The sequence below is a fragment of the Dermacentor albipictus genome, unplaced genomic scaffold, assembly GCF_038994185.2.
Source record: "Dermacentor albipictus isolate Rhodes 1998 colony unplaced genomic scaffold, USDA_Dalb.pri_finalv2 scaffold_12, whole genome shotgun sequence".
Lineage (NCBI taxonomy): Eukaryota > Metazoa > Arthropoda > Arachnida > Ixodida > Ixodidae > Dermacentor > Dermacentor albipictus.
Window position 1 is genome coordinate 6,543,612 of NW_027225566.1, and position 23,824 is coordinate 6,567,435.

General features: G+C 46.5%; 1 long non-coding RNA gene across 1 annotated transcript in view; it reads right to left on the reverse strand.

Moving 5' to 3' along the window:
* Positions 1-2,177: 2,177 nt before the first annotated feature.
* Positions 2,178-23,824, reverse strand: part of LOC139051563 (uncharacterized) — a 150,455-nt gene continuing 128,808 nt past the window's right edge. Inside the window, exons 2-3 of the long non-coding RNA XR_011509427.1 lie at positions 11,028-11,106; positions 2,178-2,291 (exon numbers count right to left, since the gene is read on the reverse strand). This is a non-coding gene — a long non-coding RNA (uncharacterized lncRNA). The remainder of the gene's footprint in view (positions 2,292-11,027; positions 11,107-23,824) is intronic.

Here is a 23,824-nt window from a genome sequence, read left to right on the forward strand (position 1 = left end):
TTGCGCTTCATAAATGAAAGAAATCATAAATTAATCTAAATTAAATGGATGAAAAGAAAAACTTGCTGCAGGTGGGGAACGATCCCACAACCTTCGCTTTACGCTCGCGATGCTCTACCATTTGACCTACCGCGGCGCCGTTTACCCATCCACCTTTCTGGGGTATTTATGTTTCCTAATAAACTCTGGGAGTGTTAGCCAGCACCAAAACTCACAAACCTTGGCGGTGAATGTGGAACATCCTTTCTGCCATAGGCGTCCCGAGAACGAGGTCTTTTTTGGGTGAAGGCAACCGGTCAATAAACCCACACAGGCTACCTGAAGGCATCAATGTTGCCGCATTCCAGACCCTCGTTTTCTAATGAACGAGAAGAAAGGGCGTTAACCGAGGTGCCCAATTTTTATTAGTCATATCATAAGAAGCCAACAAACACTGACGACACCAAGGACAACATAGGGGAAATTACTTGTGCTTAATAAATGAAATAAGGAAACGATAAATATTGGAAACGAAAGTGGATGACAAAATAACTTGCCGAAGGTGGGGAACGATCGCGCAACCTTCTGATCCCACGTTTAAAGCGAAGGCTACCGTTTGCGAGTCTATTTTGTAGAAGTTTCCATGGAAGCGTTTAGCATGGCTAGTGATAGTCGCCATGCTGTTTTAGATAGAACATGGTTTGCTGTTTCTGTGTCTGGTGAACACTACGTGGATGCAAGATGTGCATTTAGACGACTATGGTCAGCGGCGCGTATATCGTCCCGCCGAGCTTGAAGCTTTGTGCAAGCGCATACACAGTTACTTGAAATATTCGCGTAAACCTATATTCTGTTGGCATATTGGCCAGTTTACTGCCCTTTAGAAATGAAGGGCGCACGGCCTAATCTTTATAAGCACTTCTGTTACGTCTGCATGACAAGTAACAACCTGTGTAATCTGTGTAAGTAACACTGTGTAACCTGAAGCTTGGTGTGACTCAATTAGGAAATTACATAACGAAATATGGGAAAACGTCATAATATTTTCTATCTTAAACACACAACTTTACACGCCTACCCGCAGGAATTTAAATCTCGAAAGCAGCGCCTCCTAACAACCAGAAAGGTGGTGTAGATAGTGTTTTTTAAGCATGAAATGCTTTTGGATCCAGTTTTTGACGACGCTCAAGTGACCTTGAGCCAAAAGCCAGAGCCGTTATCCGGGCACTCAAACGAGAACATTCGTGCAAGTTGTGAGAACACAACGACACAATCCGGGCAACTAATCAGAACTTCAGAAAATGCGGTCTCTCGCCCCGAGCACTTTATACGGGATTGCGTACATACGCTAGTTACTGCCCAATCAACTTAGAAAAAATATTGTTTTCGAGTTCTTCCTAATGTTTGTTAACAATAACACTCAAGGTGTAACTTCTGCTACACTGAAGTTTTATTTGTAATTTCCAATAGCGACGTTCATAAGGCAGACAGAGGGCTCCATACACTTCAGTGTCATCTTTTGGCGCTGAGACAGGGTTGCCTGTGCTCTTTTGAACGCCAGCGGTCTGTGAGTTCGGCGGCGCAGATATTGCGTCGCCTACTTCAGGTGCTTCCCTTAAGAAAATATGAGACGAGTTTCGCATGAAAGTCTTATGAGTTTTGACATCACAGCCATTAGACTTTCTGATGAGTTTCTTAGGAATTTTCTGATGTATTCCTAATGTCATTTTAAAACATATTCGCCACCGTCTTTCTATTGAATTCTTGATGAGTGTGTTTTTTTTGTGAGCATGAAAGGTCTTCCTAATGTGCGCTTCAAAGCAGTTTTCTGGTGACTCTCATGTCTTCCTAATGAATATCTAATGACCTTATACATTAGAGTGCTGGTGCTCATAGCACTGCTATAACGAAATTGGCCACCACGTGTGGTAACATTTTCTAATGTGTCCCAATGGCAGTCAGACCTTATTTAAAGATGTTACCTGTGCGTGGCTGTCTTTGGTGCTGGATAGATGCAGCCTGTATGCATGTATGTATGTCCAGTGTAGATGCAGACCTTTTGACAATATGTACGTGGGCCCGTACATATGCTGCATGTTAGACATTACTCAACGAAAGAAATTTAACAAAAACATTTATTGGGCATATCAATGCTTCCATAGATGCAGAAGGAGGTTAAATGAAAGGAAAACACAGTATCAGTGTGGTTACAGATGTTGTATTTTCCTTTCAATTAATCTCGCTACTTATCATTGAGGAGAGGCTGTTCTTGAGGTGGAGGATTGTCGTCTTGAAGTGAGTGCACGTGTACCCTGCATGGTAGATAGGACAGAAAATTAACAAAACTTGGCAATCAACCACAGAAATATACGCTGTATCACTTGCTGCAGAACGATCCGTAGATGCTATAGCTATGTCATGTCGGTTCACACAAAGTTGTTGAGGAACCAATGTGTGGCCTATGGTCGCAGCAGTAACTACAGTAAGCAGAAAACAATCTTGGCTGTACCAACGTGCAACGTGGATCACGTGTGGCGTGTGTACATGTTGTGAACTACTTTGGCTGTATCGGTTTCTACTTGACAACGGATACCAGTCTGCAGACTGGTAGCGTGAATTGGAAAATCTCACTATCTGATTACTTGGGACGGAAATGAGCATAGGAGTGCTCGTGTACGGGCACTCCAATGCATCCTTGAGACATCCAAGAGCTAGTTGTTATATAATATTTGCATCAGCTACTGGCATAGTTCTCGTACACTTGAAACCTACTGTCATGCCTCTGTTGGCACGCGGTATGATGGCATATACCCCAATTAAGAAATACACCACACCATGGTATGGTATGGTAAAACTTTATTAATTAAAGTCCTGCAGATCGTGAGTCTTCACGAAGCGGGCCGCTCCCACGTGGGAACCGGAAGGCCGAGCCTCTCGGCCGCATCGTGGGCCTGCTGGACAGCCCAGAGTTGGTCAGCCAGAAGAGGGCTGCGGAGAACCGCCTCCCATCTGGCCGAGCTGTTAGCGATGATAGAGCGTGACCGAGCACACCGCCAGAGCATATGGTCTAACGTGGCTATATCTCCACAATCGTGGCAGGTAGCGTTGGTGTAAGTATCCGGATAGATTTTATTTAAGAGCGATGGATTCGGATAGGTATTCGTTTGTAGTAGACGGAGCGTTAATGCTTGAGCTCTATTGAGGCGCGGATGAGGAACAAAGTAGGTTCTACGGCTGAGATAGTAGTGTTTAGTTATCTCGTTGTAGGTGGAGGGCGTGTCCCTGTTCTCTAGTGAGTCGGCTTCCGATTGGTCGAGGGTAGCGCGGTGGGCAAGTTCACGCGCAGCCCCGTGAGCCGACTCATTGAGGTTGGGAGGAGCACCCTTTATCTGACCCTGATGTGCCGGAAACCAATAAATGAAGTGGTGCGTGATTGCCTTGCCCCCAAGAAGTCTGAGGGCCTGTTTGGAAATGGTGCCTTTTTCAAATGCTCTGACTGCAGATCTTGAATCACTATAGATGGCATCCCGTGAGCTATCCAGCAGGGCTAGTGCAATAGCCATTTGTACAGCTATTTCGGAGTCCCTCGTCCGAACCGAGGCAGCATTGGTGATTCCTTGGCGACCATCAACAGTGACGATGGTGAACGCCTGACGTCCCTTACAAGAAGCGGCATCCACAAAGCTGACCTGTCGCTGATCATTGTGTATTTGCCTAAGGAGGTTGGCCGCCCTTGCCCTCCTTCTACCGCGATTATGATCGGGGTGCATGTTCCTAGGTATTGGCGCGACCGTAATGTTCTCACGAATCGACGGAGGAACGTCAGAGAACTCCTCCGCTACTCTATCGGGGTGATATCCGAGTTCCTGCAAGATAGATCTCCCTGCCTTCGTTGTTGTGAGGCGAGATAGCTGTGCGCGCTCCTGGGCCTCTGCGATCTCTTCAAGAGTGTTATGAATGCCAAGCTGCATTAATCGCTCTGTACAAGTGTATACGGGTAACCCGAGAACCCGTTTGGTAATCTTCCTAAGCTGTGCATTCAGTTTATCCCTCTCTGCCCGTTTCCATCGATGCATGGCTGCCACGTATCTAAAGTGGCACAGAACGAAGGCATGCATTAGTCGAATGAGGTTATCCTCCTTGAGTCCATGATGCCGATTTGATACTCTCCGGACTAAACGAACAGCACTTTCAGTTTTAGTAATTAGCTTGCGTATAGTCTTGCCATTTGTACCCCCTGACTCAACGATCATGCCCAAGACCTTGATTGAATCGACTTTGGGTATACGACAACCGGTTTTTGTACATAAGTTAATATCTTTGTCTTCTAACGATGTCCATCCCTTGGGCCTTGGACCGCGTTTCTTGGGACTATACAACAAAAGTTCCGACTTCAAGGGGGAGCATCTGAGACCGGTGGGTTCTAGATAGGTTTCAATAGTGTCTATTGCCTCCTGTAAGGTGCCCTCAACCTGACCGTCATTGCCTCCTGTGCACCATATAGTTATATCGTCAGCATACATAGTGTGTTTGATGCCTTCAATCTCGAGAAGCTTTCTGCTTAGGTCAACCATGGCTATATTGAATAAACAGGGGGAAATGACGGACCCCTGTGGGGTGCCCCTCTCGCCAAGTTCCAGTAATTGGGATTCGAGATCGGCCACCCGGATGGTAGCCTTCCTATCCGAGAGGAACGATCTAACATAGTTATAAAATCTCTCACCCAAATTGAGCCGAGATATCGAGGCTAGGATATGCGAATGTAGAACGCTGTCGAAGGCCTTTTCAAGATCAAGTCCCAAAATGGCTCGAGTGTCGCTAGAGTCGTTGTCTATGATTTGATTCTTAATCAGTTTCATGGTATCTTGTGTGGATAGGCCTTGTCTGAATCCTATCATACTATGGGGGTAAACGTCGTTATTCTCCAGGAACCGGGAGAGTCGATTCAGGACCGCGTGCTCCGCTACCTTGCCCACACAGGATGTAAGCGAGATGGGCCTCAAGTTGTCAACGCTAGGTGTTTTTCCAGGTTTGGGTATGAGTACTGCGAGGGCAGTCTTCCAAGGTAATGGGACGGTTCCACTCCTCCAAATTTCATTAATGTCCTCTGTGAGGTATGCGATTGATTTTTCATCCAGATTTCGCAACGCCTTGTTGGAGATGCCATCCGGCCCTGGTGCGGATCTACCATTGAGTCCATGTAGAACACTTCAAATCTCCTCAACGCCAAACTCTGCATCCAGGTAGGAATTGGCCTGGCCCTGGTAATCGAGATGTACAGGAGACCGCCCTGAGCCGACTGGGAGATATTTGTTGGCAAGCGTGCGGATTAGTTCGTCCTCAGAGGTCATTAGTGCAGCCTCATGTATGGTTCTAGCAATGACATGCCTCTGATTGGACTTAGTATTGGTCTCGTTAAGCAGATGCTTAAGCAAGTTCCAAGTTTTACCATTGCGCATTTGGCCGTCTATCGAATTGCAAACCTCGTCCCACTGCTGTTTAGAGAGGGTTGCACAATGCTCCTCAATGTGTTTGTTTAACTCAGATATCTTTTTGCCTAGCCTACGATTAAGTCGGTGACATTTCCATCTGTTGAGAATGGACTGTTTGGCCTCTAACAGATGGGCTAGCCTGCTGTCCATTTTCTCAACAGGAATGTCGGTGCAGACCTTAGAGGTTGCACGCCGAACGTCATCTTGAACCTGAACCATCCATTGCTCTATAGTAGGTCGGGAATCTGAGGGAGGCCTCTCCTCCCGAAGCTTGCGGAATTTATCCCAGTCCGTGTACGAGAATTCGCGCTGTTTTTTACCCACGATAGGAAGCTGGGCCTCACAAATATAGTGGTCACTACCAAGGTTCTCAGCCAAGTTATTCCATTTGGCCTCAGTCACGTTCTTAACGAAGATGAGATCGGGGGTAGAGTCTCTACACGTGGATGTCCCGATTCGGGTAGGAAAGTTAGGGTCAGTGATCAGCGTCAGGTCCAGATCCATGGAATTCTGCCAGAGATGCTTACCCTTATTGGTATCATAGTTATAACCCCAGGCATGAAACGGGGCATTAAAGTCCCCTGCGACAATAAGAGGGCTTGAGCCTGCCATGTCTATGGCCTTGCGGAGCAGAGTCTTAAATCTTTGCCTTTTTTCGTTGGGACTACTATATATGTTAAGAACATATATGCTGCCTCGGTTGACCCGACCAGGTATGACCTCTACCATAATATACTCAATATTACTACCAGCCAATTTGAGATCATGTGTCACATGAGTGAGTTTCTTACTAACAAGAGTACATAACCCCCTCCCTCCCGACTGCACGGCGACCGAGCAAAACCCAGCCATCGAGATGCCAGGCGAGAGGGTTTCCTGTAATAAGATAACCTGGGGCATCTTTTCACAATTGCGTAGATATTGCTGTAGGGGAGCCTTCTTCCTAGAGAAGCCCCTACTGTTCCATTGCCAAATTCGGAATGTCTCAAGGGGCGGAGCCATCTCTTACGAGCTGAACGCCGACTCTAGGTGGGGCTAGAATCGGGGCTACGTTGCTAGCTGTTGGTTCAGAAAGACGTATCGGCGGGTTCGGTGGCGTTACCGGGCCCACCACAAACTCGAGAAAGGATTCCATTTTGGCCAACCATTGGTTGGTGTTTGCTTCTAAGGTCGTCATCTTGCTTTGCATCTCAGTGATCCTATCACCTAACTGTTTCAGACTTTCGCTGAGAGCGGTTAGCATCTCGCGCACCTCTGATTTAGCTTTACGTGACACGTTCTCCTGATCACAAGCTATTGCCCTCTTCTTCGGTGGTCGTGACCCGTCGCTACCCTCGGCCATCGGGACTTCCAGAATTTCCGCGTTGATGGTAGCGGTGGGTTGCGAGTTCCTAGCGCCCTTAATCTCTGCTATCTCAGCCATTAGCCTATTAATGTTCTCTCTCATGGCCGCGTTCTCGCGCTCTAATCTCGTGATTTTTTCCAAACTTTCATCATGCTCTGGCAGCGACCTCGACATCACCTCTGATGGTCCTCCACGGACCCGATCTGCCCAAGTGGGACGGCCCTCCTTGTGGACCACCTGATGCTGATGAGCATGTCCCCGGGCTCTGGATCTCGACCTGGACCGGCTTCTGGGCTCGAAGCGAACCATGGAAGCAGATCGTCCCCTGGAGCGACCACGGGAATGGCTCCGGGATAAACTCCAGGAACGGTCACGATCCCTAGACCGCGATCTCGAGTGACGGCGACCTCCCTCGGGGGCTGTATGCTGGGACCGATGCTGGTCGAGCTCCGGGAACTGGAGCTCAGCACCGCGGTAATCCGGGGTAGGGCTTCTCATCCGGCTCCTTTCGGCTCTGGCTCGTTCTTTTCGGCGACGTCGAACGACGTATGGGATCTTAAAGCGTTGTCTGCATTCCTTTCCTGCCGTGAGATGGCCCTCACCGCACAACTTGCATTTAGGCGTGCACTGATGCTGCTCGTCTGGATTCGAGGCTCCACATCCTCTGCATACGGCTTCGCTGGGTGTCGGACAGACGTCGGCACGATGGCCAAGCCGTCCGCAAACGTAGCAGATGTCGATCTGCTTACGATATAAAGTACATCTGACCAATGCATTGTCATACCTGACGTAGTTAGGTACCCGGTATCCGTCAAAGGCAACTATGACGGTGCCGGTGTCCTTAATCCTCTTGGCTGCCAGCGCCAGGGGGTTTCTTGCATTAACAATCTTGCGCTGCAACACCTCTGGCCCGTCACAACGGGCAACGTCTCGTATTACACCTTTGCACGTAGCATGTGGTGTGGTGCGGTATGCCGCTACCTCGTGCAGGCGACCCGCCACCAAAATATTCTTGATTCTCACATATTTGGTTGCGTTCCCCTCCTCGGGAGTACTGACCACGACTATATTCTGTTGATAGTTAGGACAGATCGTGTCGGCTTCACGCTTCGAACCTTCGATGCAAGCAGCGGTGTTCATAGCATCAGCCACCACAGTCGGGCCTATCTTGGATATATTCAGGCATCCCCTCACTCTGATCACAATTTTGATGTCCTCCCTGGGAAGCGGCGGCATTCTTCCACGACGAATAATGCGGCTCTTGACACCAGCTCCGGTCCTGCCATGATTGTTGTGCCCGGGAACCGCGTTAGGCCTGGCTCCATTGCTGGGCCTGTCTATCGACGATTTCGTCAAATGGTGTCTTCGGCCAGCTAATTGCCAGCCGGAATCCTCGAGGAAATCGTCGGGTGGTAGCTCCTCCCCTTGCACTGTATATTCCATAAGAGGTCTCGCTGAGCGGCCAAAAGGCCGAGAGCGGTTTCCTGCCACGAACACTTATGGTCCACCGGCGACGCGGTCGAAGGGAAACGAGCCGTAAAATTTGAAAAAGTCCACTCACTGGCAACAGTCTGGTATCCAGTTGGAGCTCACAACTTCACAAATCCGTCGACGATGAAATTAGGCACCCACAAGCAAAAAATCCGGTCAGAAACTTCCCAAAAAACGGGAGCCGATGCGAACAAATCATTGCGTGTTCTCTTCTTCTTCGTCTTCCTACACCACACCATGTCTGGGTTTTTTTATCGTTTACACCCATGCGCTGTTTCAGAGGGAGGGAACAAGTTGAACAACAAACGCATAGAAGCATGACCAACAAACTTGCATAAAAATTAATAATTTAAAATGGCGATTGCTATTCCATGTCATTAGAGGGTATTCCGCTTTGTCATGCGCTCATAATGAGCGTTGACTGACACACGTCCCATTTTTATATGTATTCCTCTCTGATTTGTTGTATCAATCCGTTGCCATAGGTGAACAAAACAGATGAACGATCTAACTCCAGTGCACAGCTTGTCGTGTCAATGCATGGTAAAATGGGACGAGCACACTGGTCTATTGAGTGAATAATGGTGATTTCCTGGGTGCATTGTGAGGAACCGGCTAGTCTGCTTGCCCGATATACAATGGACCAAATATGCACGTGATGAAAAGAATAGACTACACTACTCCTGGCAGATACGAGAGAAACGTTGGGTATCTTTAACTAAGCAAGCCTCCAATGCCTGGGTGCCTTCGTCAATTCACTTGTGGGCTGCCATGCACATATATTTGCAGCAAAAATAAAGTAGGCAGCATATCCACAACAGTTCACAACTGAATTGAGAAAGGCAAGGAGGCAAGCGAGGCTTGCTTGGTTAATGATAGCACCAAATTTGTCCAGTACGTGTCACAGGCAGTGCACTGTATTTCTTTCACATGTGGGGAAATGTACACAGGGCAGACTCGCTGGTGCCTAAATATGTACCTATGACATCACCATATTTCACTCAAAAGACCAGTATGCTCGTCAGACTTGGCCACACATATCCGCAATGGGGCTTCAGGCCGGATTAGGATTGTTTATCTGTTTTCACCCCTGGTTGAAAATTGGCAAGAGAAATCAGTCAGGCACACCACATAAATAACAATGAGTGTGAGCCAGCCCCCATTATCAACGCATGAAGAAAGGCGTCCTTTTTTCATCCACACCGTTAATCGCGATTTTATGCCTTTCTATTACAACTTATGCCTTCCCTCTAAAATTAAATTGTGCACAAAACAAGCGCACATCCAGTGCTATTTTTGTTAATCCTTCCATCAACGTAGTCAGTTATTAGCCGAGGTCATGTTGTATGGTCTCCTTTCCCTCGCTTCGTAAATGTTGTCCTAAAGAGTTACATGAACTGACCGCCAAATTCAAATTGACACTACAAGTTTGCCCGAGTGGACATGGGTGGTTCTAAGAAATGCGCAAGAACAGTGATGGGCATCTGTTGGCACCCTGTAGTGTGTGCAAACTAGCTGCGACAATGCTGCAGGAGACACACTCACAACTGCTACAATGCCTACTAGCATGAACGGGGGAAGCTTGCAAAGAATATGAAGAAACTGAGACAAAATACAGCAAGCTTATCAGGAAACACCCCACTATTTAAGTAACTGCAGCACAATGAATACTGGCCTTCCTATTTCATTTGAAGAAATTCGAGCTGATCGAATGTGTATTATTTGCCAGTGTTAGTTATTCTGAGAACAAGACAGAAATAATTGTAAATATCAATGTTAAACAATGGTATGCACACTGCGTGCTTAGACTTGTGACACCCTATGGCACAATACACTTCCAATTTTCACATGGACAAAAAGTGCACATGTGTAGCATAATCAGAACGGAAAATATGAAAATATATGAAGTTGAAGTTGAAGTTTATTTAAATCACCAAAAAATCAACGATGTGGTTAGGCCCGGGCAAAAAGTGAACACAATCACTTGAGGGACACCCGAGCCGCCCTGTACAAGGCATACAGCGAAAACGCAAAGTGTAAAAGTCATAGCAACACTCTGGCTATTTAACAAGGGCGAAAATATCTCGTATATGCATGAGTTTGGGAACAAAGCATAAACAGAAAAAACACAGCATAATAGTAAAAAAAACACAGAAATGCATAGCATCAAGATAAAATTACACAGGATACACCGCAGCAAGATACGAAAAAAGAAAAAAAATACATGAACGCAGCTTTCAAAAAGAAGATATTAGTGAATTAATGCACTTCTCATGTCAACAAGTGAACATGTTTCAGGAATTATACGCCTTGACAATAATTTATTCATAACAGTGGGCAGGCTATGTCGGAGAATCTGTTGCCCGTGAAATGCTACAGCATAGGAAACAGTTCCAAACAAATAAAACCAAAATAAAAATAAGGTATACTGTGTAATAAGCGACAATAAAATTGAACTTGTAGCCAAGCGATTTATGCGAGAAAAATGCTAAACGTCAGGACATGTGAGGTGTGGTTTTAAAAGAAAAAGATTGTTTGGAAATGTGTGAAAATGTCTACAAACACAAATAAGCAGCGAGTGGAACAAGGTTGCAAAAATATTTAGCCTATTCAGCAAGCTGCATTGAGTAATAAGTTGATAAACTTATCCCCTAATGATACCCCTAATATCCCCTAATACCGAGATCTTAGTTTTGTGAATACGTACACTCAATGCATACCTGGCACGTCCATCCAGATTACACACCGTGCTGCTGCAGCCATGGCCACGGGTTATGTGGACACTGTAGGGGGTCACGGCTTCACCAATAAAAAGAGAATTATGTGGTAACTTATATCAGAGGCACAATAAGACTGTCTCATCGTGAACACATGCAAGGAGCATCTATAAACAGTCACGAAAACAATGCCTGCACTGGTGCAGGAGGGCAACAGAGCACAAAGCTGAAGTCACTGATGAATGTCGCGATAACAGGGACCAATTCAACAAAGCAAACTTTCGTACACACACGCAGCAGCACCAACGCATTACATGAATGTTTGTTTACATGACAATTCTAGATTTTCTTTCATGACTTTAGGCAACTTTCCCCTGCAGCGTTTAGTTACGTCAAAGTTATCGCAACACCCCTTGAAAACAAACCTGTACCAGCAGCACGCTGCGATTGCTTAGATTTTTTTCCCCTAATACTGCTCGTAAACCGAAAACCTTGTAAGCAGAGATTATTTACAACGTCGAATCATTTATAAGCGAGGAAACGTCATTGCAGTAAGAATCGGTCAAGAGGCAGATGAGCCGTTATCATCTGACTTCAGCAGAAAAGCGGGAGCTCACGCACAAGCGCGCCCGATCAACACGATTATTTCCGAATGTAATCTTTCTCATTGAAAGAAAACGCCTATCTAGGGTGCGATCTTGTACGCGTTCCAAAATAGAACGGAGGCGGTCCGTTCCATCGAGCCGCACTCGATTGGTCAATTTGAACCGCGATGAATGCCATGACGTCAATTGTCACGTGAGCCGTGACGTCTTGCTGCTCATAATCATTCCGAGTCGTCTGCTAAAGGTGGATACACACGCGAGGGCAAAATCCTGCCTGCTCCACGGACAAAATAGTGACGTCATCACTTGAATCCGGTGCAGCCGAGTTAGGTTGCATTCCCACAGCCGGAGCACCGTTTGCGGAATCCGCGTGCTTACTCTCGACGCCAACGCCACGCACGTTGCCAAATCGCTGGGTACGAGTGTGCAATCCAAGATAGACAGCTATCGGAGGCGGCGTTTGTCCGCGTTAGCTGTTCTACTCGGAGTGAAGACGGCTAGGTGTAGGCTGTAAAAAGAAAACGATTATGCTGGAAGAAACCACGGATGTCAAAGAATACGCTTTGTGCTCAGAGCTTGCTTTGTGAAGATCTGCTCGAGTGTGATTCGGACGAATACAAGCGCCTACTGCGCGTCAGCAGCACGCAGTTTTTAGAGCTTCTGGCCCGCGTTCAACATACAATCGAGTGGCAAGAAACAATCGTGAGACCATCTGTGCCAGCGAAGACACGGCTTCAAATCACTCTCTGCTTTCTCGCCGCAGGTAAGCACTAGCGTTTGCTTCAATTTGAAGTATCAAGTGCCACTTTTCATGAGGCGCACTGACTTTTAAAGCGAAGGCATCCCCCAGCTTTCTCGACTGTGACTGCTGCCGCTCTCTTGGGAAGTGCGCTCTTCACGTCGCGTGTAATGTGCGCGTGCACTTATTTCCGTTAGCCCGTAAACGGAGGAATGAAACGAAAAAAAAAGAACGAAACCACTCCTTAGTGTCCTATATCTCTGTGCAGTGTGTACAATGACAAACACATCTTCGTTGTGACATGACTGCCCTTACCTCTCGCATTGAACAGTTCGTGTATTTCGGCGTAAATATAGCGAATGATACTGCGCATCAACTTTATAGTACTAAATTGTTTTGACCGGCACGGCGCATGAACATTGTATAAACATGTTGCATAAGAATGTTGGAAATATGGTGAAATAAAGACAACTAGTGTGTATGGAGTTTAGTTTCATAGCATGAAAATAGCCGCGTTATAAGAGATTCGCTTCACACTCCAGTGTGAATATCAGATGCGCACATTTTATTCGAATGCGGAGTATTGTCTTTCTTTGTTAATTTTTAGTCTAACCAACAATTTCTTGTTTTTCGTTCTTTAATAGGAGAAATGCACTACTCCTCAAGCTGACAATTCAGGGACGACACTCAACTGTCAACCAGCTCATAAAAGAGACATGTGCGGCAATCTACCTGGAGCTGAAAGACGAATTCTTGAAGACCACAAAGACTGACGGAGAGTGGTCTAGAGCCATGTAAGACATCAAAGAAAAGTGGCACTTCCCCAATTGTATTGGTGCGATAGATGGAAAGCATGTGTGCATCATCAAGCCAAAGATTCAGGCTCTTTGTATTTCAACTACAATAAAACCTTCAGCATAGTGCTATTTGCGCTTGTTGATGCGAACTACAGGTTTCGCTATTGGGACATTGGCGCCCCTGGTTCACAAGGTGATGGCGGAATTTGGCAGTCAACACCTCTGCGAAAAGCAATTGATTAAATAAAATGCGGGACTGCCCAAAACCGCCTGAACATACAGGGGAAGACTGTGAGCCTATAGATCAAGACTTCACAGAGAGCGAAGTTCGCGCAGCCCTGTACTACCTCAACAGTGGATCTGCTGCCAGTCCAGATGGCATTTCCAATAGGCTGTTGAAAAATTTCAACGATGATTCTATAAACTATTTGACAGAGTATTTCAACGAAGTCTGGGAAAACGGTGATTATCCGAAGGAATGGAGAATTGCTAACACAATTCCTATTCCCAAACCAGGCAAGCAACTCAATCTAGATAACCTAAGACCAATATCGTTAACATCATGTCTGGGCAAAACCATAGAGCATGTCATACTCAATAGACTGACTAAGTATATAGAAAACAGAAATGTTCTTCAGCATAACCTGATCGGTTTCTGTCCTCGAATTTCGACTCAAGATGGAATGTCTTTAATCAAACATCACCTTATTCTTGCTAGCCCGCTAGATACAAGAGCTCTTCTAAGCCTTCATGTAGAAGAGGCCTTTGATCGCATCAAGCACAGGGCCATATTGGATATCCTCTCGGAGATGGGATTGGGTAAACGATTGCACAATATAGTCAAAGCCTTTCTCGGTGGCCGTTCTGCTTGTCTCAGGTTAGGCGAACTCCAATCGACAACTCTGGAACTTGGGAATCGTGGGACACCACAAGGGTCTGTCCTATCTCCCATGTTATTTAATTTGGCAATGTCAAAAGTGGCTCGAGGTCTCGCGCAGATTGAGGGTATCCACTTTGCAATATATGCAGATGATGTAACAATCTGGAGTGCCGAAGGTAATATTGGACAAACAGAGACCAAACTACAGGAAAGTATTTACCTGGTAAGCGGGGGCGCAAGCCGAACGAATATACCCCAGAGAAAGAACCCCGCATTCAGATATACGCCAAGAATGGAGAACCAATCAGGCAGGTGGAGACTATTAGAGTGCTAGGACTTCTCTTGCAAGCGAATGGATCTAATTTCAGGATGATAGAACACATCTCTAACAAGTCAGAAGTCACTAGGCTTCTGCGTAGAGTTACCAACAAGCATAAGGGGCTAGGAGAAGACAGTGCCATGAGATTGGTACATGCATTCGCCTTTTGCAACTTCTCGTACGTGGCTGGCATGCTACATGAACACAGGCTGATAAGAACAAGCTAAACGCTTTAATCACATGACTTATAAAGATTGCACTAGGACTTCCCATCAGCACGGCAGCACGAGGACTTTCTAGCCGTGCTCTTCAAGACCGAGCAACTTACACTTCACCAGGGGGGTACAGGGATCGATTATTGCTTATTGCGCCTAGGGCTGCATAATACACTGGAAGATGTAGCTGAGGCTCAACAGGTCGCCCACCAGGAGAGACTATTGGGGACACGACCTGGGAGGGCGCTACTTGAAGAAATTGGCGTAGAAATTAACAAGCACACCAACGAAGGAGAATTATTAACAGAGTTGCAAGCAGGACTACGAGAAACAATAAAGGTGACCCCGTTCCCTAGGAACATGCACCAGAGACATAGCCTCGAGAGGCCGAAGGCAAGGGCGTAGGCAAGGGCGAAGGCACTCCTTCAAGACATAGATCAACATAAGCAGCAGGCGGTGTTCATTGACGCTGTCTGGGTTAAAAATAAGGATGCGTATACCTCCGTTGTTGTGGGCACTCATGGTAACATACGGGATGCCATCACCGTCTATACCAAGGACCCAACAGTAGCAGAACAAGTAGCAATCGCCTTAGCCATCCGGGCTAATCGGTGGACACATATATACAGCGACTCTAAAACAGCCATACGCAACGTTACCAACGGATATGTGACACGGGTAGGAACAAAATTACTAGAGAAGGCCAGCAGTGAGAGGATTGAAATACGCTGGTTTCCTGCACATCTGGGTGTGGTGGACGGAGCTCGGAGAAACCTCAATGAGGTGGCAAATGAAGCAGCACGACGACTTTCTAGCCGTGCTCTTCAAGACCGAGCAACTTACACTTCACCAGGGGGGCACAGGGATCGATTATTAACAAATAACGAAATCACGAAGCATTATTATTTAAGCAGAAGTGAATACCCATTGCCACACGCTAAGCTTTGCAGAGCGCAAGCGGTCACATTACTTTCGCTACAGACAAGAACATACCCAAGTCCAGATTTTATTAACAGGATCTATCCAGAGAGGGAAACTCAAACAAACTGTAATAAGTGTAATGGCATCATAACTCTTGACCACATGCTTTGGCAGTGCCCCGCGGTCTTCACAGACTGTGACAAGGAACAAGAATGGTGGCGGCAAATGCTACACAGCGAATCACTCTCTGACCAATTACGGGTAGTCCAGAAGGGCCGCGATGTGGCTGAAGGGCTCGGCCTAACAGCCCCAACGTGGGAGCGGCCCGCGTGAACCCAGGGTTCGCCTTTAGGACCCAATAAAGTTCTTTATACCATATCATACTGCCTACAACCGTAAAAGTGGCAAGTTCACCGGATATTCAAATGCCCCCGGTTATTGTAGGAGATGATGCTTTTCCTCTGGGTGAAAATTCCTGAAGATGCGGCGTTTGTTCGCGGAAACCGCTTTTAGAAACTCTGCAGAGGTTCAATCAGATGAAAAAAAACACAATGGTTCAAACCTAGAAGAGCATTCCCAAAAATGAAGTAAATGTTTCGGCTACATGGTTCGTATTGAGCTGGTAACATGCTGCGGACCACAAAAGAAAAAAAGAGAGACAGGGCTGAGCGCAGAAATGACAGGGCGCCCTGCCCTCTCTCTTTCTTTATTTTTTGGTCATGCAGCACGTCATTATCCCAAAAATGAAGCTACAGCAAATAATGCACACCGACAGAGTAGGGCGCTGATTCTGCATGCCGCTGAGCCATTTCGAGAGCGATCTCTTGCCATAGCCTGTTGCGCAGCTGCGCGCTTGCATAATTGGCGTGCTCTATATTCAATAGCGCTTCGAATCCATCAACAAGAGCAAAAAAAGTGCTGGTAGCTTCGTCACTTAGCATTTTCTTGTGCACCTCACTCATGTTGAGGTCCCGCAGGCTGCGCGGTCTAAATAGAAATGCGCGCGCAACCACGACACGCCTTTCCCGCTGCACCACAACAAAAGCACATGCGGTCACTCCTGCACAACAAAAACACACATGGCATCAAGCCACGGATGCATCAACGCCGACAACACGTCATCGTAGCCACGCCAACCCGTCCAATGTTAGCAGATTTGACACTGACTACGTTAAGTTGAGGCCAGACGACCGCCAAAGGGACGGATGGAAATACCAGCGAGCATTTTCAATCCGGACCACGAGCGGAGGAGGGCGGACAAGGCGAGGGCGGCAAGTTTTGATGACGCGCGCGTCATCTAATGCGTCATCCGCTGCGAAAATTCCTCTTCCGTCCGGTCGTGTGAATGCACCTTTAACGGACGAATGCCAGGGAACGGATGGAGAGTCCGTCCGGAGCGATAGAACGAATTACAACGGCTACCAGACGGCTTGCATCTTTCGTATCCGGTTCAATCCAATTCCGCGCTCCCAACAGTTGGAGAACATGCCGTTTGCTTTCTCTGCCTGCCTTTTCGTGTCGCCTGCGCGGCTGCTGCTGTCGCGCAGAGACCACGACCCGAGGTACATGATGCATTTGAAGAGTTGACGGAGGAAGAGTTCCGGCAGTATTTTCGTCTGCCCATACGATCAGTGCGTAGCTTGTGCGACGAGCTTGACCCTATCATTGGATGCCAGCGAGCCAGTGGCCTTTCCACAGAAAGGAAGGTGTTGTGCGCGCTGCGATTCTTCGGCACCGGAAGCTAACAGAGGAGCGTTGGTCGCGAGGAGCACGCAGGCATGGCACAGTCGGCCGTGAGCAGCACCATTCGCGAGCTGACGGATTCCATCATTTCCCTGTCTGCCCGGAGAAAGTTGGACTTTCCATTGACACCGGCTGCCAAGGATGAGGCAAAGGTGGCGTTTGCGCGACGCGGCGCCATTCCAGGCATGTTAGCGTGCATCGATGGCACATTGATCGCCATTATGACGCCAGAGGGACTCAGCCAAAGCCACCTAGAAAAAAATGTAAGGCCACTGCATCACCTCCTCTCCCCTGTCAATACGTCACGAGAGTCGGATGGTAGCGGTGGATGGGGTAGCGCTGCGTTTCTAGAACGCGGCGCCCGTTCTGAAAACAAATTTTCTCCGTGGCTGCAACGCTAGAGCGCCAACGCGTGGAGCATTTACTTGGTGGCTTTGGTGGGGCATGCTGCACCGTAAACGCGATTGCTTTTCTTCGATTGTGCGTGGCTCGTCGCACACGGAAGCAATCGATGCCTGGCTGTTGCTGCGCACCAAACTGAAAGTCCAGTTATGACGGAGGACAAAGTGTCCGAGTGCACAAGTTCCCATCTGACCGAGCCACTCGGGAAGCATGGACGAGAGCAGTTCCTCGGAAGGACTTCTCGCCAACGAAGTATACAGTGGTAAGTATTTATTCTCTCTATTGTTATTCTGGGTTTCCGGACGAATAGGTTTCGTCAGCATAGTGCGCAATGCATTCGTGCACGCGTGCACAATAGATGGGTCTCTGCACCTGTCGACGCGCTTGTAAATTCAACGTTTTCGTCGAGCTTCATACCTGTAACGGCTTTTTTTTTTAATTCAGCTCTGCGAAAAGCATTTCTTGCCATCGGATTACTTGAAGACGACATCTTACACGGACGTCAAGACAGGAAAAGTGGTCGAAGTTGCCATGAAAAGCATCCATCTGAAGAAAACTGCAGTTCCGAGCTTGTTTCCCAATTGCCTTGCCTATTTATCGCGTCCGCAAGTGTGCGTTCGAGAAGCGCCGGCTGCCAAAAGAGCGCGCTTGGAAGCCACATATTTGCAAAAAGCAATAATGCTTTCTCAGCAAACCCAAGCAGAAGAGGACGCCAAAAATCTGGTTGGTAGCTTTGCGGACTTGCTGAAGGCCTTGCCAAGCTTTCAGTGTTCGGACGTCTGGACAGTTTTGAACAAGGGCTCCAAGGTTTTCTTTTTGGACGTGTCACTTCAATCTGCTCCTGCAGTCCGTACTTCGGTGATCGTGTCCACAGACCTGTGTGTCGAAGTATTTTTTCGTGAAACGCGTGTGAGGAAGTGTGGTGATGTGTTAGTTCTTGAAAAGCGGTGCGACTTGAGAGATTTGAAAAGTGTGTTACACATGATCGAACAGACACGTAAGGATATCAGCACTGAGCATTCTGAAAAGGCCCGTGATCTACTGACATTGGTTTCGACATTGCTAGAGGAAGTAAGTGGAAAACATTTTGCATGCGAATTGCAAGAATGGCATTTGGAAGTGCTTAAATTCTTCAAGAGTCAAGTTGATGTTGTTTTGAATGATGCTGGCCGATATCCCCCCGATTTATTGGTTTTTGCTAGCCTTTTGCTCACAATTTCACCTCATGCATATAGATTCCTGAGAAGTTCGATGAAGCTTAAGATGCCGCATCCTGATACGATCAGAAGACTGTTCATCGTACGATGTACGCCCTGAAACGGAGCAGCAAGAATGTAGCTTTCTTTCCTATGCAAAGCGTATTGTAAGCACATATAAAGAGCATGAAAACACTGTAACGTTAATGATTGATGAGATTCACCTTCAATCAATTTTTTATTAGAAGGCTGGGTTGGTTACTGGTGCTGTGGTAAATTCTTCGACTGCAGCAAAAACTGCCCACGTATTTATGATACAGAGCCTGCTTTCTTCAAACAAGGATGTTGTACACATCCTTCCTGTGGCACAAATCGATGCTAAGGTGCTGCACGACTTCCTTCGGAAGATTGTTCTTGATCTAGAGGCATCTGGTTTTAGAATAGTCGCAGTGATCTCGGACAATAACTCCATAAACAGAAAACCCATGTCCTACTTCGCTAAGCCGGCAAGTGTCAGCATTCTTTACCAGCATCCTGCTGACCCATCACGACCCATGTTTTTTGTGGTGGACCCAGTTCACATACTAAAGTGTATAAGAAATAACTGGCTGAATCAAAGAAACATTGGCAAATGCATGTACTTTCCTGAACCGAAGAGTGATGAAGTTGAACCAAAGATACTTAGAGCATCTTTCAAGGTATTATGCCAGCTGCACGAAGCTGAAAACCATGAGCTCATGAAGCTAGCGCCAACGCTCACTTTGAAGGCACTGAACCCCTCGAACATGGAACGGCAGAACGTTAAACTGGCCTTAAAGATTTTTAACTCATCTACTGTTGCTTCTCTCAGTGTTGCAACGTTCCAGCATGCAAAGGAAACCTCTCAATATGTCGACACCATTTTGACTTGGTTGAACATTGTTAACGTCAAGACGCCAAGAAAAGGACAGCGGTTGCGAGATCAATTTCAAGGTCCAATAGTTTCATCGTCATGTCCTCAACTAGAATTCTTAGAGAGAATAGTTCAATAGCTTGATCACTGGAGAAGCCTCGAACATGACAATGGCGGCTTGACACGTGAAACGCACTTAGCTTTCAGCCACACTACCCATGCGTTGCACGAACTTGCCATATACTGTCTCAAAGAGCTTCATTTCGAGAATGTTCTTTTGGGCAAATTTCAAACTGATAGCTTAGAGGATCGCTTTGGAAAGTACCGGCAATTGTCTGGTGCCAATTACCACGTGTCTATAAGGCAGATATACGAATCTGAAAACAAATTGCGTTTGCAGAAAGTTCTGGACCTGCCAGATTTGGACATTCTACTACCACCGAGCGCGAACACGTTGGAGACAAGTGTACATTCAGGAAACGGCCAGTTTCAAGTCACTGTGACCGACTCCGACATTGAGAAAAAACGTCAAGGCTACCGGCACTAACCTATGTTGCGGGCTATTGTGCACATGCAGCTCTAAAAAAGCTGACATGCGCATCTTGCAGTGAAAGCCTTGTGATGCAAGACATCGATATAGATGACCCTGAGAATGCATTAATCACGAAAATGACGAGGGGTGGCCTGAAGTTTCCACGAGCAGTTGTAGTTAATGCTGTATGAAATTATATTGGACAAGCTCAGGACACCAGAATATGCCGTACGATTTTTCTGCCTTCCTAGGCAGAAAGATACTCTTGTTGGCCTTGTGTTTGCTACGCTTCATGACTTTGAGGATGTAGATGTGTGTGATTTCGGTCATCCTGCACAGGAGGTAATGGGCATGTTGTAAGTGCTGCAGCGAAAACACTGCTGAACAACTTGTGCTGCACAGAAAATGACAAATTACGCAACGCCAAGAGCGACCAAAAATTGCAGACCTTGAAGGCCTGAGATATGTTTCTCATTATTTATTTTTTATTCATGAAGCTCTGTTTTGTTGAACATCTACGTATGTTTGTGTTGACATCTACGTTGATTGGTTAAAAAAAAAAAACCTGTGGCGTAGCTAGGACTTATTTGCCTTCATTGTCAAAATTTAAACCCTGCATTTTGGCGAATTCAAATGTTAGCGGTTGAGTGTATTGTGCTACCTGTTTATGATTCGAACTCCCAATGCTACCACAATCCATTAATTTCATGTTTTCCTTCAGGTCTGAGAATAGGCTTCTCGTTTCTGACTTAATTCTTCACCATTATCTCAGCATTCTATGAAGACCAAAAAGGCCTGCAAACAAGGCGGGTGGAAGTAAAAGAAGCACAAGAAATGGTACGACAAAGACGGAAGCTTATTCTATTTGAGAATTAGTTGTGCGTGACCCTATAATAATAAAATTTTCACAATAAAATGAACCTCGATATTCGTGTGTCCAGCGAGGACTGTTTTACGCAATGCAAGAGTGAGAATGATAATTGTATATGGAAGATTTAAAATGTTTGTTTGTGAATGCAGTTCTCATCATTTGCGAATAAAGTATATTCTGTGTGAATATACTTTATAATTCCATAACTGGAATTAGTTGCAGCGGTGGCGTAGAGGTAGAACACCCGCCTCGCGTGCAAGAGGTCCGTGGTTCGAATCCCGGTGCCGGCAATTTTCAACCGGATTAAAAAAATTAAAAAAAAATCCGCGTGTTGATAAAATTGCACAAACAGGCCTGGAGTGTGGCCTAATCCCGGTGACCAGAACCGGTAACGCACTCCCTCACCAGAGAAGGATTGGCCACCCTGGTGCAGTACTTGGCCACAACCTCCTATATGAACAACACAATCAAACCCCGGCCCTCAGTCCCCAGCAGCTGCGAAGCAACTGACCACGGCGGCGGTCAGACCTGCGACGCTGCTGAGGGTGCTAAGAATCACTGGCTCCGGACAGGCCGCCAATGGAAAATGAACCTGGCAACCTTTAACGCTAGAACGCTATCTCGTGAGGCGAGTCTAGCATTGCTATTGGAGGAATTAGAGGGCACTAAATGGGATATAATAGGGCTCAGTGAAGTTAGGAGGCCAAAAGAAGCATATACAGTGCTAAAAAGCGGGCACGTCCTGTGCTACAGGGGCTTAGCGGAGAGAAGAGAACTTGGAGTCGGATTCCTGATTAATAAGAATATAGCTGGTAACATACAGGAATTCTATAGCATTAACGAGAGGGTGGCAAGTCTTGTTGTGAAACTTAATAAGAGGTAGAAAATGAAGATTGTACAAGTCTACGCCCCTACATCCAGTCATGATGACCAGGAAGTCGAAAGCTTCTATGAAAACGTGGAATCGGCGATGGGTAGAGTGAAAACCAAATACACTATACTAATGGGCGACTTTAATGCCAAGGTAGGCAAGAAGCAGGCTGGAGACAAGGCAGTGGGGGGATTATGGAATAGGCGCTAGGAATAGCAGGGGAGAGTTTTTATTAGAGTTTGCGGAACAGGATAATGTGAGGATAATGAATACCTTCTTCCGCAAGCGGGATAGCTGAAAGTGGACGTGGAGGAGCCCGAACGGCGAGACTAGAAATGAAATAGACCTCATACTCTGCGGTAACCCTGGCATCATACAAGATGTGGACGTGCTCGGCAAAGTGCCCTGCAGTGACCACAGGATGGTAAGAACTCGAATTAGCCTAGACCTGAGGAGGGAACGGAAGAAACTAGTACACAAGAATCCGATTAATGAGTTGGCGGTAAGAGGGAAAATAGAAGAATTCCAGATCAAGCTACAGAACAGGTATTCAGCTTTAACTCAGGAAGAGGACCTTAGTCTTGAAACAATGAACGACAATCTTGTGGGCATCATTAAGGAGTGTGCAATGGAAGTCGGTGGTAACTCCATTAGGCAGGGTACCAGCAAACTATCGCAGGAGACGAAAGATCTGATCAAGAAACGCCAATGCATGAAAGCCTCTAACACTACAGCTAGAATAGAACTGGCAGAACTTTCGAAGTTATTCAACAAGCGTAAGACAGCTGACATAAGGAAGTATAATATGGATAGAATTGAACATGCTCTCAGGAACGGAGGAAGCCTAAAAAGAGTGAAGAAGAAACTAGGAATCCGCAAGAATCAGATGTATGCGATGTATAGATGTATGATGAAGCATTACTAATATGGATGAGATAGTTCCAGTGGCTGAGGAGTTCTATAGAGATTTATACAGTACCAGTGGCACCCACGACGATAATGGAAGGGAAAATAGTATAGAGGAATTCGAAGTCCCAAAGGTAACGCCGGAAGAAGTAAAGAAAGCCTTGGGAGATATGCAAAGGGGGAAGGCAGCTGGGGTGGATCAGGTAACAGCAGATTTGTTGAAGGATGGTGGACAGATTGTTCTAGAGAAACTGGCCACCCTGTATACGCAATGCCTCATGACCTCGAGCGTACCGGAATCTTGGAAAAACGCTAACATAATCCTAATTCATAAGAAAGGAGACGCCAAAGACTTGAAAAATTATAGACCGATCAGCTTACTGTCCGTTGCCTACAAACTATTTACTAAGGTAATCGCAAATAGAATAAGGAACACCTTAGACTTCTGTCAAGCAAAGGATCAGGCAGGATTCCGTAAAGGCTACTCAACAATAGATCATATTCACACTATCAATCAGGTAATAGAGAAATGTGCGGAATATAACCAACCCTTATATATAGCCTTCATTGATCACGAGAAAGCGTTTGATTCTGTCGAAACCTCAGCAGTCATGGAGGCATTACGGAATCAGGGTGTAGACGAGCCGTATGTAAAAATACTGAAAGATATCTATAGCGGCTCCACAGCCACCATAGTCCTCCATAAAGCAAGCAACAAAATCCCAATAAAGAAAGGCGTCAGGCAGGGAGATACGATCTCTCCAATGCTATTCACAGCATGTTTACAGGAGGTATTCAGAGACCTGGATTGGGAAGAATTGGGGATAAAAGTTAATGGAGAGTACCTTAGTAACTTGCGATTCGCTGATGATATTGCCTTGCTTAGTAACTCAGGGGACCAATTGCAATGC